Consider the following 8,673-nt stretch of genomic DNA (forward strand, 5'->3'; position numbering starts at 1 on the left):
GAACCTTTGATCCAATAAAGGAGGAATTATTGGTGGATTAATCATCATGGAGGAGGCTTCCTTTGGGGAAGGAGTAAAAGCCATGTGGGAACCTGAGAACCAACAAGGGCACATCCTGCGATTTACCTCCCTGAACAGCTGAGGGGCCGGAGGTTCAGGGACGAGGATATAGTCTGGCGCAAGCAGGGACACCTCGTTAAAAAAAAATAATAAATAAATAAATAAACATAAGCGCACTATCTTGAATTGCTAATAAAACTTCATGATCATGTTCAGCAAAGTTTATAGTAATTAAGTTAACAATACTTTTAATTTCGAAGCACATTTAAATAAATTATCTTTTTCTACTTATAAGTGGAAAAAAAACTTCTTTTTATTTAGAGCCGGATAAAGATTATCTTCAAAGTGTCCATCTTACTTGTTCTAAATTTTTAACCAAAAACAAAAGTATTTATTTTATGATTTATTTAGATACTCAAATGCAAAATTATTTTACGTAAATTTTATGTTTTAGTCTTCAAATAAATATACGTTGATAAAGAATCAAAGATGGATGCAAGGCTTTATTTAATTGCTTTCTTTTTCTTTTTCTTTTTATTTTATTTTAGCAAAATTAAGATGTTTTATTATTTTTAACGGTTTAGGGGTTATTTTGCAATTTCAAGCAAGTAGAGTTCATGGTTTTGTTCTTTAAAAAGGAAGATTTGGTGTACATTTTGGAGGTCTGGTTATGAATTAGTAAAACATCTATTGTAGACTGTTTCGTAAATCTTTTTAGAAGTCAAAAAATTGTCGATTCTAAATATTTTATTATCCATTGAATGAACGAAGATTTAGATTTTTTTTTCCCTGTGTTACACCGCAACATCAAAATTCCATTTATTTGGCCTTTTTTCTTGTAAAAATAATTTATGGGTACAGCAGAGAATGACATGCACATGAAGAAATCAAACGTTGTGCCCAAAATCATGCAACATTTGATAAATTGTTTGTCTAATGAAGCAACAATTGATTGTCAAAATCCAGTTAGGTTTTAGTTGGATAATGTGTTCCCATGTGATTGGCGTTTGTGGACCAGTTTTTAGTGCAGCTTCTTTTAGCACCACAGCCTTTGCTCCCGAAGACAGCTCATCGTGGAGGGTTTTTCTGCTAGATATTCTGGCAGCAAACATTAAAGAATTTTAACTCAATTATTATGCTGAATCAGAAAGAAACCTACAGTGATCATATCAAAACAAAGTAAAGTTTGCTGAGTGACATAAAACTTCTTTATATATTAAGTAACTAATTCTATTGTAGGAGCTTGTTTAAATCGAGGGTGAGACCAACGGAAGTGGATTTGAGGTGGATTTCCGGACTCGATTCTATGTTATATAGGGTAGATTTTGTTAGTAGCATGAACTATAACTATTGAGTAAAGTATGACATATCTTACATTAGTTGGTATCAAAGCAGGAGGCCCCATGTTCGATTCAATGTTGGAGCATTCCCGGAGAAGTGAGTGGGTAATGCAAAATCATGTTTGGGATGGATTTCCAAACTTGATTATGAGTGATATATGGTAGATTGTGTTAGGCCATGAGGTGTCACTTATGAGCAAGGTGGTTGATACTCTACATCACTAATTAAAAATGTTGTCTCTAGCTCCACAAATTTAAGAAGTAATCTAAGCCTATGTTTGTGATTCGTTTTTTCTCCTTAAATTCTCCTTCTAAAAGTCAAATGTTAATTTTAACCACACATTCATAATATTTACAAGTATTATCCACTTATCAATCCCTCATTTTTCTGAAAAGTAGAATTTTAGTAACAAAAAATGAAATCCAAATGGATGTAATACTCAATGTGATATTAGAGTCCGAAAAGCTCAATCAAATAATACGATCTATCTAAAATTCAAATAAACTAACAAATTCAGATAATAGTATTTTCAAATGAGTCAAAATTTCACATCACTTAAATACATATAAGAATGATCAATATATAAGAGTTTTTCCCTATTTTTCTTAACAAGTTGACATTCTACATCTTCAAAATAATATGATTCACTAATAAAAACCACATCTTTTTTGAGGTGGGCATTGAATTTATCCTGAGATATTCCAAAATCCAAAAGAAGTAAACATCCTATATCGCAGTTTAAACCAGTGACAAAAGGGTCATTTTCCATGTTGTTTTGTTTTGAACTGTTGTCCTAACAAAGCTGCCGAAATGGTCCAGTTCATCTTATCCCAACAAAGTTAAGGAAGTCCAATCAAAAAGCTCCAAGTGAGCTGAAAAAAACACATAGAAGCAGCAAACTGGCTATACATTATTCTTAGATAAAACTAAAAATTCTATCCAATATTCAATGAAGCAGTAGATTTTAATTAGTCTCTGTTTAAAAGATTTATAAAGTAATCCCAATAAAATAATTAGGAAAATTAATCAAGAAATTAAAAATATTAATCAAAATAAAACTTATAATTTCATCAACTAAGATATTTTGATCTCTTTGAGGTGTAGTAATATGTCAAATTACAATATTCAACAATTATCGACTCTCTTTAAAAAAGTCTTGTTCCATCCACATGTTTGAACAAGCGCATTCAGTTAATAGTGTAAAAAAAACGTCTGCTGATTCCTTAAATGAAATGATTTCCTCAAAATTACAAAAGTTTATAGGCTTTGCTCCCAAAATGTTATTACTTTTTTATGACGGGAGAACCCGCAGTCGCTATCCTTTGGGTGTACATTGAGTAAACCCTCGAATTGACGCAATGGCCTGCAAAAAACGCCAGCCAAGTTAATCGCACTAGACAAGCTCGGTGCGACAGACTCGACTGAGAAAGTATTGACAGAGGGAATCGAACTCATGACCAAAGGCCTCTGCACTTACCTATTCCACCAACTCGACCACCCCATGAGGGGCAAAAATGTTATAACTTTACTCAATGTTAGGAAGTTAAGAATTCTAAGAGCCATTTTAGTCAGTGTCAAGAAATAAAATTTTAACATTAGATTTTTTTATTGATCATCATAGTTTATAGATGGTATTCTTAACGACTTGTCAGATTAAAGAATAGTGGTGGTTTCGTTATGCTGGTTGTCCTTCAAATCCTAATATTATTATAAACTTTTAGGCGAGGTGGACACATATTTTAATTTAAAATTTTATCGCACTTACGTACGAAAAATATGTATGTGTTAAGCTTTTGAATATAAAATTGAAATAGATTGGCACATGTGGAAGCCTTTAAAAGACTAAAGTAGACGAATCATGAACATATCAGATCTAACGACTCAATTTTTTAGATCAATTGATTCAACGACTTTCATAAGGATTTCCCTTCGACCCCTTAAAGCTATTTTTAAGTAAACGCTTTTGTGAAACATGTTTCAAAACAATGGAGACAAATTACAAAAATAAATAAATATAAATATCATGTATCTTCGTTTTCTTATGTCTCAATGTAGAGACTAGAGACCCTAATTCATTTTGGAGATTCAGGTCCTAATTCATCTATCATTTTATCTCATTTTCAATTTATACACTGACTCTCACGTGAAAATCAACAACTACCACTTGTCTTCAACTGTGGTGTTCAACCACTAACGTCGCATGGATTTCTGAAGTTGAAGCCTCAAACATCGGTTCTTCTTCCTCGATTGTTCTTACTTTTTTCCTCAATCAGTACTAGTACTGAAACAAGAACCAAACCTAAACCGAATGGTTCGGTTCTAGATTGGTTTCATATCTTAAAAAAAAAATTCTTTTGGTTCCATTATAAAAAAATAATTGGTTCATGGTTCGGTTCAATCTCTTAGAACCAGAACCAAATGGAACCATATTCACCTCTAGTGAAAATAAAGATTACCTAAATAACATCGGCTACATTGAATACTATCGTGCCTTCAACGGAAACATTTGGAATCCATTCTCCATTCTTAAGAACCTCAAGATCTCCAACTTCATCTTGTAAAATAAAAGTGATGCAACTAGAGTCTTCATGTTTCGATATCCCAATGTCTGGAAGTAGCACATAGTCCACATGAGATCCCCACTTCTATCATTTGTACTCCCTGAGAAAATTGGGAGGAAGACCTAAGCCAACGTTCAAAATGCTCTCCACAAGTTCCCGTGCCTTGCTGAAATTGTTGAAGATCTCTTCAAGTACTACCCTGGCAACACATATTTAAGATATATTAAGTAATGCTCAACTAGGGATACAGGTAATTTCGATATGCATTTAACAATTTTTTTGGTATCAAATAATCAAAGAAAATCTTCTAACATTGAAAAATGCGAAAGACTAAAATATAACCTAAAAACTTAAGCCTTGAGAAGACGTGGGTCAACGTATGAATTCAATTCATTCATTTATAAAAATTGCATATTTTGAAGATTGTACAAGTGTTAAAAATAAGATTATTGACATTCATAAGCTAGGCTTACTGATCATTGGTGATGTTGCATTAATTGATTTGTCGTCTGAAATTCTACATTTAAGATGTTAATTAAAATAACAAATTAAATTCACCTAAAGGTGAGAGTGTTGATGGATCTTGGGTTTAGGGGGTTGGATGGCTAAGCTGGGGGTTTGGGCAAATAAAACCCTTTCCCCCCTTTTTTTCTTATATTTTTCTTTAATTCTTTAAAAAAAAATTCTTTATTTTGTCTTCTTTTTTTTTTTTTTTTGTCCCCCTAGTCCTTGAAATTCTTGTCAATCACATCTGCAATTTAGTTTGCCTACTTGACAATTTTTATTAACATGGCACCAAAGACACGCAAAAAGTACATGTTCAATTTCCCAATTACTCCTCTATGAAAAATTATCCCACATCATGAAATTTATTTTAGTTTTTTATTTCAACAAAAGGCCAACCAAATGATGCAATTCGAATCGTGGATGGACTTTCTCTTATTTTAATTAAATATTGCTTATTCTACTAGACAGAGAGGAAATTAAAGCGAAAATTAAGAATAATAAGTGGATATGCGTTTGAAAAATAGTAATGTCATTTATTAAAAGTCTAGATAATTGTCTATTTATGTGAGAGTAGGGTCAGTCCCATACAGTTTAATAAATTTTGAATGTGTTTTTAGACTTTGGACAATGTGACGGTGATTCAGTACCATATGGAAAGTTTGATGATCGATTTATTTAGACCCATGCGAAATTACACAATTAAAAGAAATAAGTCATTTTTTCATTATTTTTAGATGGTTAATCAATCACGTCAATTTATTCTATGTTGAATTATCATAATTTGTAATATAAAAGAAATAAAGAACACCAAATTGATCATGAAGAAACCCCAACTGAGTAAAAATTTCAAACACTTTCTCATTAAATAATTCACTATAAACGATGAGATTTACAATATGGTCTAGACTTGACTAACTCTTAGTCCCCTCTAACCTTCTTCCTGTAGTGCTCCTCACACTAGCTACCAACCCTTGGTATCGTTTATCTTCTGTGGATCCCCTAGAACGAACCGCATCCTTCCAATGGAACCTAGTTTTGTAGCGTTGGAACTCCTAGCTCCTTTTCCCAAATTTTCAGTAACTCTAAAGGCTAATTGGCAAAGGCAGGTTTGGTGTTTGATAACTTATTTTAAACCTAAATGAAGTAAATTGTATAAGCTACACATGTGTGATAAGTGTCATTAAACTCCTGTGAGTAAGTCATAAAACCTTAAATCAATGAAAAAAGACATACAAAAATCGCCGGTAAATGAATATATCCTTCGACTTATGAAGTTGAACCCAGTGTCACTAGGACCTTTTAAATAAAAAGCTAATATTGATTTTTAATGTATAACTTTTCTTTCTCCCTATATCGATAAGCGGTGCGCACACATATATTTACTCTTATTTTTCTTTTATATCTTATATGTATTATCTTCTCCAATAAGCGACTAAAATGACTTCTATAACGAGCTTTGCATCGATGGCTCCAAGTCAGTTGACCATAGGGCATCAGGTTATGAGAAACTCCTCATGCTTAATTGCTTGAGACAAATAAGTTCCAAAGAAGAGTATAAGATGAATATCACTTTTTTATATATTTCAAAATTTTTTGAATCTCGGTCATTTTTTCTTTTAAAGTGAATATACTATAGCTTTAGTTCAACCTAATTAAAGGTCATTCGATATTGAAAATCAATTTACCACACAAATGACCACCATCCCAAATCTCAAATATGCGGTCAAAACCTAGAGTCTAATATGTATAGTGAATAAGATATAGGTTATTTCAAATAAGTTTTAAACAAATAAATGAAAATTTAATTTATCAATCATGAACTTTACTAGTACTTGATAGCAAAATAACATATCCAATAAAAAAATATTTTTATTTTTTTTTATTTTTTAATTGATAAAACATGAATGTACCAAACACAAAAATAAAAACAATATATATATATATATACTCACAACACAAAAAAAATAAAAATGTGCACGTGTTATTGCAAAAAAAAATAAGATGCATGCTATGAATAAGTACAAGCATGTACTAAAAATACCAAGTTAAATGATATAATGTACTCCAGGTTCAACCTAGGTAAGAAAATTTCTAAGTCTAAAATTGTTCAAAAAGTCTTTAGATCCTTGCCAAAAAGGTTTAGACCTAAGATTACTACGATTAAAGAGATCAAAGACTTGGAAACAGTTAAGATAGAGAAAGTTGTAGGATCCCTCCAAACCTACGAACTCACCATATCTCAATCGAAGAAGAATAAGTCCATGGTTTTAAACATCTTTAAGGAAGAGAAGTATGAGTCTACTATACTGAGACCCTTAGAGATGATAAGATAGCTTATTTTGTTAAGAAATTTCAAAAAATTCTTAGGACTAAAAGAAAACCTCAAGAGCGGAAGAAGGGTGCCCCTAGTAAATTTCAAAAAGACAAGAGTGATAAGACTAATGCTAAGAGTCGTAGTAAGAAATCTCAATCAATTAGATGCCATGAATGTCGAGGTTTTGGTCACTATAGGAATGAATGTCCTACCTATAAGAAGAAACTAAATAAAAGGAAGGGTAAGGCATTGTCAGTGTCATTAATTGATGATAAATTCAATTCAAGTTATCAAAGTGATTCATTGAGGATGAAAAGAACTATACAGCATTCGTATCTATAGATAAGAATGAATTTGATCAAGAAAGTTGAGGATGAGGAATATAGTGAGAACTTTGAGGAAGACTCTGAGGATGAGATAGAGATTTATGAGGCATATCATCAGTTCTTTGAGGAGAGTCTTAGGATAAAAAAGGTCTATAAAGGTGTATTGAAGAAGGTTAATGAACTTGAGAGAGGGAGAGAAACTCATAGCTAACTTTCAGGATTCTACCAAAAGTCATAGTGAGTTGAGACTTGTCAATGAAAACTTAGAAGCTAAGGTTAAAACCTTAACTAGTGACCTAGAAAAATCTAAAACTCAACTCTATTCCTTCTTGAGTGGTACTAAAAAACTTGATAATCTGTTAGGGATGAACAAGCCAACAGAAATAGGCAAGGTCTAAGATATGTTCAGACTGATAACAATACTCCTAATACATCCAAGACCACTTTTGTCCCAACCACCAACGTTGCTAATCTTGAACCCAAGGACAATTGTTTCTTAAGATAGAGGCCTACTAGACAACATAGAACCAATCGGCCTAGAAACTAATATCAACAATCACTTAGTTTTGAACCTAGGTTTATTCCTACTTGTCACAATTGTGTTGTACTAGGACACGCAAAATCTAGGTGTCATAAACTTGTGAATAGAAGTAAGAGTCAGGATATCTCTAACAAGGTTAACTTTCTTACCAATCAGGTTAGCTACTTAGCTGAGATGATGACACGGTTGACTAGGATCACATGTATTTCTAAGCAGGTTTGGTTTAAGAAAATTGATCTCCCTAAGTATGATGAAAAATTGAACTGCCGTGTTGCCCATGTTGCTCTTAAAGCTCAAAATGACTCTATGTAGTATCTTGGTAGTGCGTGTTCTAGACATATGTGTGGAAATAAAGTCTTGTTCTCTAATCTTGATGATTAGAATTGCAGTATGATTACTTTTGGAGATAGGGTCACTGTACCTATCATTGTTAAAAGTAACGTCAATATATCTAGATTACCTATTATTTCAAATGTGCTTTATGTGAATTGTTTAAAGTCAAACTTGTTAAGTATTAGTAAAATATGTGATTATGATTTTAATGATAATTGTGTGTGTGAACTCATCTGAATTAATTAATAACTGGGACTTGTTGCTTTTATTAGTTAATAAATTTAAATTCCACATAAAATATGTATTCACCATCCTCTAAGCATTGGTTGGGTCGAAAGTCGTAATTTTCCATATAAACCGATGATCATCTTCATTCTAGATTGTTTTTTAAAAAAGAATTAAGACACAAACCAAGAATCCTAGAATGATGGACTCCATTGTTAGTTCCACAATTTATACCCATTAATATATAAAATCCCATTTCACATTTAATGCAATCTTCAAAATAATTACAATAAAAACATCGATCAGTGTACAAATTCACATATACAAGCAAGAGGTCACGTAATTATCCACTAGTTTATGTTTGAGAATTGTGTGAAAATTGCATAATGATTTATGTTGATTACATTTTCCTTTCTTCGTGGTGGATGAGTCAAGTTTCTTTTCCTCAAAGCCTAATAATCCTTG

This window comes from Olea europaea, chromosome 18 (genome assembly GCF_002742605.1).
Source record: "Olea europaea var. sylvestris chromosome 18, O_europaea_v1, whole genome shotgun sequence".
Lineage (NCBI taxonomy): Eukaryota > Viridiplantae > Streptophyta > Magnoliopsida > Lamiales > Oleaceae > Olea > Olea europaea.